The sequence below is a fragment of the Prionailurus viverrinus genome, chromosome B4 (assembly GCF_022837055.1).
Source record: "Prionailurus viverrinus isolate Anna chromosome B4, UM_Priviv_1.0, whole genome shotgun sequence".
Classification (NCBI taxonomy): Eukaryota; Metazoa; Chordata; class Mammalia; order Carnivora; family Felidae; genus Prionailurus; species Prionailurus viverrinus.
The window spans coordinates 108,023,486-108,039,697 of NC_062567.1; the positions used below are offsets into that span (position 1 = coordinate 108,023,486).

Below are 16,212 nucleotides of genomic sequence, written 5' to 3' on the forward strand. Positions count from 1 at the left end.
GTTAGCAGGTGTCTGCATCTCCAAACTTGAGAGGCTGCAGTCTCTTCTCAAAGACAAAGGTCTCAAACAGTTTAGTGCTTAAGGTTCGCAGCACAACAGTGCAACTTAGTTCACAAGGTATTTTGGCAACTCTTAATCTGAGCAAGAGTAAGGGCTTTTGAAAAATAAGGCTTTAAGAAAGCTTGCCATTTTAGGGATACATTTTAATGTGAAAATTTGAAGTCTTAAACTTTAAACAAATAAATCCTAAAAATTACTGATTTGTTCAAAATGGTTTTATGGAAAAACTAATCTGTAACAAAAAGATGGCATTGAGTGTGACGTCTCCACCATATTTGAGCAAAGTGTACAAAGGTTCCGAGGGGGACAGGGCAGGAGAGGGGCCCAGACATTTACAACAGCAGGCATTTTCTTTCCCTCCTCTTGACTGGAGGGGGCCAGAGAACTGCTCGACTAGCTTCATCAAACACTGTCTTGAGGCCTCTCTGCATGACAGCCAGGCACTCTAGGTATTTTACAGCACCCATCTAACTTCGTTACGGCCAAACCCTGCTGGTAGGTGATGGGAGTCAGCTTCTTGTCTTTCAGTTGCCCAATCCTGTCTTTGTCATCCCTGAGGTCAAGTTTAGTTCCCACCAAGATGATGGGGGTGTTGGGACAGTGGTGTTGCACTTCAGGGTACCACTCTGCTCCAACATTTTCAAATGACACAGGACTCACAAAAGATAAAGCAAATTAAGAATACATCCGTTCGCTGAGAGGATAAGGGACGTAATCTGTCATAATCTTCTTGTCCAGCTGTATCCCATAAGCCCAGATTCACTGGTTTTCCATCCACCATAACATTGGCAGAATAGTTGTCAAAGACAGTGGGATATATTCTCCAGGAAATGCATTGGTTGTGTAACTGATCAGTAGGCACGTTTTACTACAGCTCTGTAGTACGCCACCACACGTTTGATGGCCTGCATCTGGGCCGCTTGCTGGGCCTCAGCAGGCTCAGGGGAGGCAGGCAGGCAGGTGGGAGGGTGGCTGAGGGTGGCGGGGTGCGGGGTGCCAGGGCTGCTGTCCATGCCGCCTCACCCTCCACCTACCAGAAGACAGAGCCCAGAAGTGGCCACCACCCAAAAGCCGGAGAAAACTCTAAAGTAATTATTGATGGGTGTGTACTTGGTGCCATTCTGTTAATTGTAGGTACTTTTTAAATTATAATTAACATACAGTGTTATATTAGTTTCAGATATGCAACATAATGTTTCAACAATTCTATACATAACACAGTGCTCATCACAATCAGTGTAGTCACCATCTGTCACCAAATAGGGTTATTATAATTTCATTGACTATATTCCCTATGCTGTACTTTTCATCCCTGTGACTTATTTATATTATAACTGAAAATTTCTACCTCTTAATGCCCATTTGTAGTTCTTCTCTGTTCTTTTTCTCTTGTTCTCTTCCTGTGTGGTTTGATGGCCTTCTTTAGTGTTATGCTTGTATTCCTTTCTCTTTGTTTTTTGTGTATTATAGATTTTTGACTTGTGGTTACTATGGGGTTCAAGTATAACCTGTTATGTGTATAGTAGTCTATATTGAGTTGATGGTCTCTTAACTTTGAACACATCCAGAAGCATGAAAGTTTTATTCTCCACTTCACATTTTATGTATATAATGTCATATTTTACATCTTTTATTTTTATATCCTTTGACTAAGTTTTTGTAGGTATAATTGATTTTACTAATTTTGTATTTTAACCTCCATACTGGCTTTATAAACGATTAATCTAGTACCTTTACTACAGGTTTGCTTTTACCTGTGAAATTTTTTCTGTTCATTATTTTCTTCTAGTTACAACCTTCTCTTTCGATTTAGAGAATTCTCTTTAACATTTCTTGTAAGGCTAGTTTAGTAGTGATAAACTCCTTTAACTTATGTTTGTCTGAGAAACCCTTTTTCTCTTCTATGATGAATGATAATCTTGCTGGGTAGAATATTCTTTGTTATAGGTGTTTTCTTTTCAGAACTTTGAATACCTTATGCCACTTCCTTCCAGCCCTCAAAGTTTCTGCTGAAAAATCAGTTGATACCCTTGTGAGATTTCCCTTCTATGAAACTGTTTTCTCTTGGTGCCTTTAAAATTCTCTCTTTATTATTTCTTTTTGCCATTTTAATTATAATGTGTTTTGGTGAGGACATCTTTGGGTCCATATTTTTAGGGTCTCTCTGTGCTTGCTGGACCTGTATGTCTGTTTCTTTCTGCAGATTAGGATGTTTTCAGCTATTATTTATTTACATAAGTTTTCTGCCTCCTCCTCTCTCTCTTCTCCTTCTGGGATACCTATAATGTAAATGTTATTACACTTGATCTCACAGAGTCCCCTTAATCTATTCTCATTTTTTTTATTCTTTTTTTTTTCTTTTTGCTGTTCAGCTTGGTTACTTGTCATTACCCTGTAATCCAGATTGCTAATATGTTCTTCTGCATTCTCTAATCCCCTGTTGATTCAATTGGTGTACTTGTTATTTCAAGTTATTGAATTCTTCAGCTCTGACTGGCTCTTTTTTATATTTTCTGTTTATTGAAATTCTCACTGAGTTCATCCACTCTTAAGTCCAGTGACTATCTTTATGACCATTGTTTTGAATTCTTTATCAGGCATATTGCTTATCTCCACTTCATTTAGCTATAATTTTTGTCTTGTTCTTTCATTTGGGACATGTTCTTCTGCCTCCTCATTTTTTCTCTCTGTGCTTGTTTCTGTGTATTATGTAGGCCAGTTATGTCTTCTGGTCTTGAAAGTAGTGACCTTGCATAGAAGAGGTCCTGTAGCACAATGCCTTCTGGTCATCAGAACCAGGCACTCCAAGGGTGTCCCGTGTGGGCTGAATGCACCCTCCTCTTGTGACTGAGCTGTGATTGCCTTTGGCCCAGCTGGTTGCAAGGATCTGTGTTGCTTGCTGTGGGCACACTGGGCAGGGTTTCCTCCCCATATTATTAAGGACCTTCTTTGTGGCCCACTTGGGCTTACTGGTGAGCGGGGCAGGTACTCACCCTAGCTCTCTGCAATTAGCCTCTCTGTCACAGCAGCAGGTGCACCAAAGGGCAGGGCACAGCTGCAGCACCTAGAGGTGCACTGGTGTGTGGGGTTATCTGCCACCAGCCTCACCAGGGCATGAGCCACTTTGGTGTGGTGCCAGTCATGGCGGGGGCTTCTCTAGGTGAGGTGGGTGCCTGCGGAAGCAGGCAGTTGGGATGCAGTGGGTTCACAGGGGAACGTTGGGGTAAGTCGTGCAGTTCTAACAAGATAAATGGAAGGTGTTAGCACTGGTTCCAGAAAAGTGTCTGGCTATCTAGGTTGGGGGATGGGAAAAGAAATGGCAGCCACCAGAACTTTTGTTCCAGGAGAAATCTCCTACAGATCCCTGTCCCTCTTACACACATTCTAAGATTATTCAATGAATCTCCTTCACATATACCCCAAACGCTTTTCAAACTGCTGCTTCTGATCTGTGTCTTGGGCCAAATTATTTAGAATGCTGACTTTTTAAGGGCAGGGTCTCAGTTTTCTTCCACCCTCTGGCTCTCCTGAAGTTAAGCCTGTTGGTTTTTAAAGCTGCTGGAGTTAAGCCCCACTGATTTTTAAAGTTCTTGGAATAAAGTCCTGCTGGTTTTTAAAGCTAGATGCTATGGGAACGGTCTTCCCAGGGGAGGTCGCCAGTGCCAGAGATGCCCAGTGTGGTGTCTGATCCTCTTGCTTTTCCATACTTGTGATGTCCCTCCTGTTTCTGGTTAGTCTGACCAGGGGTTTGGTTTGCAACTATGTCTCTATCTCTTCTACCCTTTTCTATGATTAGCAGTGAAAAGTCTGTTCTGCCAGTCTTCAGGTGGTTTTTCAGAGTTAGTCGTATGGATGCTACTGTTATATTTGTATGTCCATGGGATGAGATGAGCTCAGGATCCTCCTACTCTGCCATCTTCTTAAAACTCCTAGGTCTTTAATAAATAAATACAATGATTACAGAAAGGGATCCTTTATATCCATTTTATATGTTTGAATTAGTTTATAATTTCTCAATTATTTTTATGAACGATTCCAAGACATCTTTCCAGACTGGAGTTAAATGTCTGAGTTTTATCTTTTTTCTTCTAATGTTTTGTTTGTTTTTGTTTGTTTGTTTGGAGTCTTTAAAACTATGTTAGAAGTCATTACAAGTTCCAAGTCCTTAAAATGTCATTATGTCCCAACAGCCTTTGTTAGGGAGACCATCTTGTTACACAAAAACTCTTTAGAAAGTTTTAAAATATGTTAAAAAATGCTTGAAGCTGCTCTATGAAAGACAATGTTAAGAGAATGAAAAGACAAGCCACAAACTAGCAAATATGTGTAGAACACATATCTGACAGAGGGTTTGCCTGTAAATATATACAAGAACCTTTTAAAATTCATCAGTAAGGAAACAAATAACCCAATTTAAAAATGGACAAAAGATTTGAAAAGACACCTCACCAAAGAAGATAAACAGATGGCAAATAAGCTCATGAAAAAATGCTCACCATCATTTGTCATTAGGGAACTGCAAATTAAAACAATGATGATAAACCAATACTCATCTATTAGAATGGCTAAAATCCAACAGACTGACCATAACAATTGCTAGTGAGCATGTGGAGCAGCAGAACTTTATATTCATAGCTGCTAGGAATGCAGAATGGCACCGCCACTTTAGAAGACAGTTTTATGTTTTCTTACAAATCTACACATAGGTGTACCATACGGTCCAGAAATCATGCTCCTGGGCATTTACCCAACTGATTTGAAAACTTCTGTGTTCCAAAACCATGAACGTTTATAGCAGCTTAATTCATAATCACCAAAACCTGGAAACAACCAAGATGTCCTTAATAGGTAAATAGATAAACAAAGTGTGACACATTCATACAAAGGGATATTATTCTATGATAAAAAGAAATGGGCTATCCAAGCCATGAAAGACATAGATGAGTATTAAATGCATATTTCTAGGTGAAAGAAACTCGTCTGAAAAGGCTACACATTATGTAATTTCAATTATATGATACTCTGGAAAACATAGAAACTGTAACAACAATAAAAAAAAATTACTGGTTTCTAGAGGTACAGGGGAATGGAAGAGATTTTGAATAGGTAAAGCACAAGGGATTTTTTTTAGGGCAATTAAACAATTCTGTATGTTCTATAATAGTGGATATACAACACTACACATTTGTTGAGACCAGTGTATTGAGAAGCCGAAAACATGTTATCTCACATACGGATTTTCTGGTTCTATAAACACAGCAATTTTATTAAATTCTATTGTATTTCCTCACCACTAAGAGAAAAAAAGTGTATGGTTTTGTTTATAATTGTATACTCTGTATTACTGAGCATTTTGTGATTGGGGAAAGCTATTATTTTGACCAGGCATTAATGAAACCTTAGTCTTCCACTTACAGTTTTACATATCAGGAGACTGTGATGATTGTGAAAATTTCCCACAAACTGGATTCTGCCTCCATTCGTTTCAAAACTCATTTCTCATCCATCACCCGCATACTTCTGGTGCCAGATCCATAAGACACATTCACTAGGGCATCATGAGACAACCTCACATATACTTTTAGGTCATGGTGTCCTAGTAAATTGGCACAGTGTCCAGTGGGAGTGTTTCTGGAAGCCATTCCCACATGAGAGGTACTTTAATATCTTAAAGATAAATGCAAGTGGCTGCAAATTTTACAAAAATATATTACTATATGAATACATTGCTAGCTCCTCTCTATGACATATAGAGGGCCTGTATAAGTGAGGACCAGAAATCTGAATTTCTTTAGCTTCACATAAAATCAGCCTCCAGGCATTAGGGGTCTTTGGAAGTTCTATTCTTTCAGTTTGCAGGTAAAATAGCAATCAAGATTATCGGCTAAGAGTGGGAATGAGGAATGTAGTAGGTGGTTTGGAAGAGAAAATAATGTATGAAATAGCTATGAGAATGGAAAAGCAATGGACTAGAGAAATAGAATTGTTGAGCAGCATTAAGACCCACTTGATGGGAAGGAATCTACAGAGAAATTAGTAGGCATGATGGCGTGTTGTACACCAGACGTGTTTAGCCCTACGAGTGCAGAGAGTGCATAGATAACTGGATTTGAGCAGGGTTGTCATTTAACAAGCAAATATTAGGAAATGAGAGGGATTAAATAGAAGGTATATGTAGGAGAGTGATTATTAATGCTGGATTGTGGATTTTAACCTGTATAAGGAGAGAAGAGAGGACATCAAGTTTGACAATTAGTGGAAAATGGTAGAATCGATAGATTGACAGGCCCACTGGATCAAAGAGAATAAACTGGAAAGATACAAAGTGGTGGTCAGAGATGGAATACATGGAATTGAAGCGATGAATGGATTGCAATTAATGGCAATGACAAAGGCTACAGGAAGACCATCAAACTAGGGGACTAGGATGGTGTTGAGGACTGGTTCATTAGGAGAAAATTCGAGGACCTGAAGGGACAGGATGTTGAAAGGATCATTTATGTGCATATCAAAATCCCAAGAATGAAGACAGGAGTACAAATGAGTGACAGTGAACCAGGTGCTAACACCATCAAGAAATGAGGCCGTAGAGCCTGGGAGTTATATATGGAAGGAACAGTGAGTGGCAGTGGAAAATCTAATGAGATTCAAATCTGGGAGGGAGGAGGGAAGAGAAAGTAATACAGAAGCGGTAAGAACAGATAACTCACTTCTGGACTCTGTGATTGTTATGGAGGAAACACAGCCACCAAATGAGAGGGCTGAAGAGATAGATACATCCTCAGAACACAGACTCATTTTAATTTTGAGTAAGATGAAGGAAAAGTTTTGAAAATACATTGGATTTTGCAAAGTATGGGCTTTGTAATTCCAAAGGGCACACATTATATTACAGTCTCAGTGTCCATCTATAATTTCCTGGCTATTGTGGCACAGAGAATAGAGGTCTATTGAATGTTACACATTCTTCTAATAAATGAAAAATGTAAGGCTACAGAATAGCATTATATACATATATATGTGTATACACACACACACACACACATATTCACATATATGTATATAGTTTGCTCATGCCAAAAAGTCCTCAAAGTTAACACAAAGTAGTGGTGTTCATCTGTGTGTGTGGGGGGGGGATCTAAATACAATGAATGTTGAAGGGATACTTTTGCCTTTATTTTATAGCCTGCTGTAGTGCAATATTGAAATGTATAATGATGAGACAATTGAAATATGAATACTTACTGACTCTAATATTAAGGAATTGTTCATTTTTCTTAAGTGTGGCAAGTATATCATGTTTTTTTTTTTGATTTAGAAATACATATTTACAGATCAAATATTTTTGGGTATTGGCCTAAAAGTAATATGAAAGGGGGAGTGGATAAAGAGTATAGATAGGAGACTTAGATACAAGATCATTCCGTAGTTGAGTAAAGTTGAACCTAGGCTATGGTTACATGGGGGTTACATTACACTACTGTATTTTTATACATATTTCAAACTGTTCATAATAAAATGTTACAGAAAATAACTTATCAGACATTATAATAGGTAGTATCTATTCAGTTAAAATTTTGTTTCATTACACACTTTATTATATTACATTTGAGGAACATAGTGTTATAAATATTCATGGTCCTACCCCTCGCATTGTTTATGGCTTAAAAGTAAAAACAATTAGCAATCTCCTCTCCTTCCCCAAAATTATGAGATGGACCAAGGAGGGCCTTGTAAGCTATGTTAAGGCATTTGGGTTTTCCTTTGAAAATAATGAGAAACGATTTAAGTGTTCCAACCAGAGAAAAATATCAGATGTCTCCATGTTATTTGTTCTAACTTGAGGAACTGATTGAAAAAGGGCTAGGTATGTGTGATCAGTTAGGAGGTTATTAAAATTGTCTAGGTTTACATTGGTGAAATTGCAATACAAAGGCTGAACAGAAAAGGCAGAATAAGCAAAGAAGTTGAAAAGAAATGGTGGGTGAATAAATATTATGTCATAAAGCTAGGGTATATGGTCTGAAAAGTCAAATACCGACCAGAGGTTAGCAGGATAATGATTTATTGCCTAAACCACATTAGCCACCATGGTGTTTGATCTTGCCATTCCTCTTCTCAGAAACACACAGTGGTTTCCCATGGCCCCTAAGAATGTCTACCCTCCTTGTTGTGACATTCAAGGTCATGCTCTCATCTCTCTGTGTATCTCTTTTTGCATTATATACTCTGGGTGCACTGATTTGATCTGATAGAATAAGAACTTGTATAGCTTCTTGGTTTGGAAGGTGCTGCTCAGACTGGGCCTAATTCTCCTCTGTCAAAATTTGTCTCACCCTTGTAAGTCTTATTAGCCCAAACACCCAACTCCTCCAGAATCCCATGTAGTCTATATCCATTCCTCCTTTCTGCATGCTCTAAGGACATTAACTGGACCTCAGCTTTATACTTAGGTAATAACTTCAGTGTGGTTTTATAAATATTATAGTCGTTCTCAGATCTTCTCCCCAACCAAGTTAGAAACCTCTTGAGGTCAAACAGTGTTAACTTTATCTTCTTCGATTACCTTACCTATTTTAGTAACCGGTAAATACGTCCATATTATAACAAAATCTAGATTTTAGCTTATACGCTCAACCATTTTTTAAATATGTGTGATAACCTTGATATCAAATGACAAGGCAAACTTATGAGTGCATAAAATTCTTTATTTAGAACAATAAAGTATATGTATATATATAATGTAATTTCAAATTCAAACCTGTATAAAAAAGGGTCAGGACATATACCTAGTTTAAAAAGTACACATATAGTATATACACATACACATCACATTTTACAACGTTTTTTATTTAATTACACTTCAGTCATAATAAACTAGAATAGTGTTGACATACATTTACATTACAATATGCAAACTCCAATCTATGAATGAACTAGCAATGTATCTATGCATCCATCTATATGTTTGAATACTTTTCAAGTCCATCAATTTAAAAAATAGCGACAAATGGACACTATAATCACACATTAATCCTTAGAATAGAGGATATTTTTATTGAAAAATTTTGAGCCTTATAGCTGAGAAATCAAGTAGTTGAAAAGACTATGTTTTTAAAACCATTTTATTTTTAAAAACATCATGAGGATGTAGTTGGAGATGGCAGTTATAAATTTACAATGCTTAGGAAACATTTTAGGATTATGAATATCCACTTTAAATTATTTCTAAAACATCTTGTTAGGAAATAAAAGTACCATTACTTTATTTGTAACAAAGGCATTTCCAGACTTGTTAATGAAAAGCAGCAAAACCATAATTTGTGCAATAAAATATCATAAATTAACTAGTTAGAATTTCAAGGTTTATATTTTAATGCCAATTTTACAAAATAATACTGTTTCAAAGACAAGCTGGCTTACTTTAAAATTCTTATCCCACCTTCTAATTTTAAAATGAAATTTATGGATGACCCCTTTCCAAATGGATTATAAATTATTTTTTGGCACTCAAAAACTTTAAGCATCTTACATTTCTGTTCTAAGCTTTTAATAAAATGACAGCATTTAAATGCTTAATTTGGTGCATTTCCAAATGTTGCACATATCTTATAGTATCTCTTCCTGACTAAAATGCACTCGTGGTTTTCATTCTTCAGAGGTGATCCAAAAATGTTTACTTAAGCAAAGGAAAAAGCCATCTCTTGTGTAAATGGTTACCCAATTCACCCTATAGGAGATTGAATTTTACTTTTACTAATGGATCCTATTTACATTACAAACAAGAATAGCAATGACTTTTTGTGTTCAAATTGCTTATTCACAGATCAGAATGGAATATCTCATATGGAATAGTTTCAGATCTATTTTGTTGTCTTTGTCAGTCAGATATCAATAGGTTTCACACCTAAGGTGTGACCTCCAACTTCACCATAAATAAAACATGGAGATCCAAAGAGAAGAGGTGACTTACCAATATCAGTTAACAGCAGAGAAGTTTCTCACAATTTTTTCCAACATCTGCCTCATTATGCCAAACTGTCTTTTGAAAAATTTCTAAGAATGCGTGGGAAATGGCTAAAAGCCCCATATTGGAATTACATTTTGAAACCAAAACCTAGCTGCAGAAAAATATTGAGATATCCATGAATCATAAATCATGAATGGATTTTTCTGTTAATTTCAAACCTCAGTTGAATTAGAATACCAAAATACGCCACAAAGTTTCCCCAAAGTACTTTCATACTCAATTAAATGTGTTAATTCTTACTAAAAGCAAACACTACATTAAAAAACACGTTTTCATTCTTCATATACTTCTTTTTAAAGAGAATAGGGTACTTATTCTATTATCATATTGAAAAAAACTGAAATTTGTCTCTGACTCATTAAAAAATGGCAGTGTGGTAAGCACGTTAGATTATAATACAAAATCCGGCAACACTTTGATATTACTGGGCAGGCACCATTTATCACAGAGCCAGTTTCTTTATAGACTTGTGTTCTACCAAAGAGGTGCAAAGCTTTTACTATAATTTAGAATCTGCAGACTTCTGAGATCATTTTAAAAGGCAATTTTGGAACATTACAAAAGATATCAGATACATGGCACCAATTTAAAAGGTGATTTCATGATTGATAATATCAGTTGTGAGTTTTCCATGATTTCTGAAGGATATTCAGCACACATATCAGATAAAATAAAGCAAATGTGTGTGTGTGTGTATATATACATACACACACACACACACACACACATATTCATCTCAAAGCAGATATGACATATAATTCTCAAGCAGCCAGCATCCAAAATCATGTTCAGCCTTTTTCTACTGTTCATGCATTTTATTGAACTTTAGTGTTTTAAAAATTGGTAATTCATGTAACTCTCAATGAACTAATACATTTAATTAAGTAGAATATATCACCCCTTGCCTATGATGCCAGATTTCATAACTTGCTGAATTTGTTATTTAACTCTATTGATTGGGACCATGTCCTTGAGTGTTAAAACCCAGCTCCTGCCTTTGAGAATAAAAGTGCATTTATTGTACTCTCAAGCTCATTAAACAGAATTTTCTCATGGCTAAGAAAATCAAAACCATTGGTGAAATAAACTATTAAATTGAGAAGTATCAATCTTCTCAATCTACACCTGACCTACACACATAACTCATACTAACTTATATCTAGTTTCTTCAAAAAAAAGCCACACACTGAGAGTCAGGTCCTTTCAGCAATTAAACTGATTGCTGGTTTTATTACTAAACGTTTGATCCATGGGATATTTAAGGGCCTGAGTAAGTCAATGCAGCTTCCCAAAACACCTGGGTTGTATCTTAGAGAAATGACTACCATCTGAGGAAGCCCAGCACTTTAGAGAAGGAAGGGATCGTAGAAATCATCTGGGCTTTTTGGTACAAAAAAGCGCAAAAGCCGCTTCACTGGAGTTGTATTTGGATCCTCTTTTAACATGAAGTCCAACTATACTAGAAATTCTTGGACTTTTGAAATAAAGGAAAGCTAGCAGTTTTTCATGCCCTTTTGTATCACTACATTGAAAATGATCATCTGAGGGGGTAGAACATGACAATAATGTTATAACAAGAATTAAGTTATAATAGAAAGCTTTGGATCCCTTCATCTGTATGTTCATGATCTACTGAAAGAATCTTAAACCACAAGAAACCATTTCTTTAGTCAGATGTTCGACTATTTAAAAAAAATGGCAAGGGAAATTCACAAAATGTCTTCAAAGTTTTAGTTTAAAAGCATGATGTCCATCTTGAGAATTCTTACCAAATTCACTCTTAATACAACAAACGCTGTCACACATTTTAAACAGCAAACTGACATGCATAACTACATAAAGCTCGCTATTTTAAATTCATAAATATTAATATAGAGTGCCTGATTTTAAATAAATGGATCCCTTAAACTGATAATGGTGATTATACAAGAAATAGCTAAAATTTCCTGATTCCTTTCATTCTTATAAAAGCCAAGTAACCTAATTTTCAATACCCATATTACCATGTGGGTGTGGTTTTCTAATCTTAGATACTAAATATAATTTTTAGTTTCTCTCATGATGTAAATTGAAAATGAGACCTTCTTACATTCAGCAATTTCTCTTAAGTCCCTTTACATAACTCTGTAATAGTTTTAGAATATAAACATTTCATAATATATTTTGCAAGCACAATTTATACACTCTATAAGTGGTAGGGGAAAGGGGTGCAAAATGTCCTCCTCAGTGACCGTGCTGTTCAGTGTTCGTGGCTTCTTTGGGCCATAACTCCTTTGGAGAGTCTCCTCTCTGCAAAGGCATCAATGTTTTTTTTAGGGTTGTTTTTTTTTTTTTTTTTTAACATTTTTATTCAACTTACTTAAACCAAAGCAAACCAAAACAAAAACCCAGTTCATCCATTTCTCCCAACCACCCCCATCCCTTGCAACTACTAATCTGTCCTTTGTATCTATGAGCTTGGTATTTTTAATTTTTTTACTTAAATTTTTTTTTTTAGATTCCACATATAAGAGAGATCATATGGTATTTCTCATTCTGACCTATTTCACTTAGCATAATGCCCTCAAGTTCCATCCATGTTGTCACAAATGGCAAGATTTCATTTTTAGAGCGGAATCCACTGTATGTATAATACGTGTGTTATACATACACACATGTAACACATTTTCTTTATTCATCTATTGATGGACACTTACATTGTTTCCATATCTTGGCTATTATAAATAATAATGCAATGAACATGGGGCTTATACATCTTTTAGAATGTGTTTTCATTTTCCTCAAATACCCAGAAGTGGAACTGCTGGATAACATGGCAGTTCTATTTTAATTTTTTTGAGGAAACTCAATTTCCCATAGCGACTGCACCAATATACAGTCCCACCAACAGTGCACAGGGTTCCCTCTTAATTCTTATCTTTTTGATAGCAGCCATTCTAACAGGTATGAGGGATATCTCATTGTGGTTTTGATTTGTATTGGTCTGGTGATTGATGGTGAGCATCTTTTCATGTACCTGTTGGCCATTTGCAGGTCTTCTTTGGAAAAACATCTACTCAGATCTTCCCATTTTTAAGTTAGAGGTTTTTTTCCTTTTTTTTCTTTGCTATTATTGTAGGAGTTCTTGGTAGATTTAGCTATTAGCCCCTTATCAGATATATGACTTGCAATTATTTTCTCCCATTCAGGTTCTTTTTTCCATTTTATTGATGTCATCACTGTTCTAATACAACACTGACTCCCAAGCATGGATAGATCCAGCTAACCATGTCCATTTGTCTAGTGGGAGATAGGTTTATGTCAAGAAGAGACCAAGATCAGACCCAGACCATTAATTAGCAGCTACAAGGCTGATATGTTGCCTACTCCAATCATTTTGTTCCTACTGCTCTCTAAATGTAGACTGGCTGATGCTGTTGAGTTTTTGTTCTTAACATTTTTTCTAGATTCATTTCAGAAAAATTATCCCCACTATACAGGATGAAATCTACTTGCAAAGACCAAGATTACTATGAACTGCAGGTTGTAACTGAAAATAAAGCTATGTGACTTTTCAGCAATTAGACACTTCTGGAGGCATGCAAAATGGTGCATGCAATCTGGGACACGTGCTTTCTCTCCCAACGTCAGTTGCAAGTTCTAAATGAGACCACCAGTCCCCCAGGTCTTTAAAATAGAGTCCTGCTCCATGCAAGGTCTTCTTTATAGATGATTAATTCAGTGCCAGTTTCACAGTAAAACACTTTGTTCCAATTTGTGAATCATCCATATAGAGTCATGGGTAGCAAGAACAGATAAAAATGCAGTCTGTTACTCCAGACAGAATATGAATTTGTTTAAAGCTGCTTCATTTATGAAGCAAACATGAACTGTTACCCGCCTAGAGAGGAAAGAAAAGAGAGAGATTATGGTGTATCTGCTTTCTGCCTTCTTTCCATTCTCAATAGCTGAATTCATAGGACTACAGAATGAGTAATATACTTAAAATACAAGCTTCACTTACACAAGCTACAAGAACTTGAGAAATCTTTTCCTAGATGCAATGATTAGTCACTCTCCGTGACCTTCCTGGTAACATTTAACATTATCTGAATGATCTTACTCATTGTTTGACTTTCTCCTCTCATTAAAATGTAAGCTCCATGAGGACAGAGACCTTTGTCTATCTTTTTTTACTGCTGTACTCCAACACCTAGAATAATACCTGGCAGAGGAAATATTCAGTAAATATTCCTGGAACATAAGGATGGATGAATGAATACCCAGTGGCCTTTACACCCATTTGCATACTATAGATTGTTTCCATTTGTGGTAAGAGGGTTATTTTGCAGCCTGAATTTCTCTAACCAAGCTATGAAAAGGTAGTATATACATGGTGAGGGGAGAGGATTTTTGAAAGACAAAGACAGTGTCTAGAGAGAAATGCAGTAGCATTAAGGAGACATCAGTGGAGAAGCTAATAAGAGACCATCAACAAACAGCAGCCTTCTGGTCACTGAGCAATGCCAGTATCTTAACTGCTAAGCCATCACTTCTCCCAACTGAGGACACAGCAGCAGCAAGAGGGCTTTCAAAACTGTCAGCCAAGAAAAGGAAGAAATCCTGGCATCACATCCGGACAAAGTCTCTGGGGAGGTTCATTTGGCCTTAACATAACTTATACTTGTTGAAACATTAAAGCCAGACATTGTTTCAGTTCTTCAGAGCTGGTGCTAATCCACTGAGCTTTGGACTCAGCTTTTAGATTTTCAACTTTCACATCAAGTCTCTCTACTTACTTATTTTTTTCAAAGATCGTATCTTCACAGTATCTTCAATCACCACCCCTAAATAACCGCGTATGTTGCTTTTTCTTCCCTACTGAATACCCTTCGTCCTTATTTCCTGAATTCAAATATCTCAGTTTTTAAATATTTGACATCAACACAAAGGTTATATATAAACTGCATAAAATTCCACAGTATAAATGGTAAGAAGTGCACTATTTTTTTCCGCTCTAAATGAATTTACTACAAATTGTACTATGACAAATTATGAAACAGAGAACTCTAGAAACTAGAGAACCTGCATCTAGGAAAGGAGAATTAAATCCCAAGAGGAAAATTAAGAAACAATTAAGAGAAAACTTCAGAAATCCAAAATATAGAAGTAGATGATATTTTTAAAATAAGCCTTGATTAAAAAACCAAAAGGGAATCACACAGAATACAAAAGGATATATTTTTTAAAAAAGGAATAGCTTGAAATTCTAAACTTAAGTAGAGAAGATTGGAAATCTATGTCTAGTTTTGTTCCCAGGTCTCTTAGCAAAGAAAATAAACTTGAAGGTTGACAACAGTTTTCCCATAAAACAAAACAACAATTTTTATAATGATACCCTGGGATCCTTGCAACCACCTCATGAAATAAGCAGGGTGAGTCTTATTATCCCCTTACTAGAACTTGAAAAAACAGGGGTTAAAAGACAACTGACCCATCCAATAACCTACAGCTTAACTATTTGCAGAGCCATGGCCTGAACCCAAGTCTGATCCCTTCTTATCCTCTATGTGTGTGTCCTCAGAAAGAGCTCAAAAGCAAATCCTCTGAAATTCTTAAGAAATATCTGGTAAAGAGTCAGAGATCTTGGCAAATCCTGTGTGTGCCAAATGATAAAAATTCGACTCAACGTTACCCATATTCCAAATCTAGGATCTATTATCGCCTATCTTAGCCCAGATCTGCAGGAAATGTCCAGGTTGTGTTTCTTTTATGAATCTCTCCACCAGCCTACTTGTAATAAGTTTATTTGAGAGAGAAAGTGGGGGTAAGGGCAGAGAGAGAGAATCCCAGACTGCACTGGCAGCACAGAGCCTCATGCAGGGCTCAAACCCATGACCCATGAGATCATGACCTGAAATGAAATCAAGAGTCAGATGCCCAACTGACTGAGCCACCCAAGACCTCCCAAAATTACTTTCAACACTTACCATGCTGGGGTGTCTCAATAACACTGACAAATAGGTGTCTACAAACTCATGTTATTTACTGTCAACCAAACAGGGCCTTCTCAGTGATGCAGTCCTTCTTCCAAGGTCTCAAGTAAAATTCTTTGTAGATGACTCCCAAATCCCAAATCTATT

The 16,212-nt window shown here is 36.5% G+C and overlaps 1 protein-coding gene and 1 pseudogene across 5 annotated transcripts in view; both read right to left on the reverse strand.

Moving 5' to 3' along the window:
* Positions 1–392: 392 nt before the first annotated feature.
* On the reverse strand, positions 393–971 carry LOC125170742 (ras-related C3 botulinum toxin substrate 1-like; annotated as a pseudogene).
* Positions 972–8,747: 7,776 nt separating this feature from the next.
* KITLG (KIT ligand) overlaps positions 8,748–16,212 on the reverse strand; it is an 86,172-nt gene continuing 78,707 nt past the window's right edge. For 4 of the 5 annotated variants that reach the window (XR_007153933.1, XR_007153932.1, XR_007153934.1 and 1 more), the window contains 2 exons: positions 13,107–13,970; positions 8,748–12,379 (listed from right to left, as the gene is read on the reverse strand). The gene's annotated coding sequence lies outside the window, so the exon portion shown is untranslated. The remainder of the gene's footprint in view (positions 12,380–13,106; positions 13,971–16,212) is intronic. The other variant, XM_047866569.1, reaches the window with a different exon arrangement.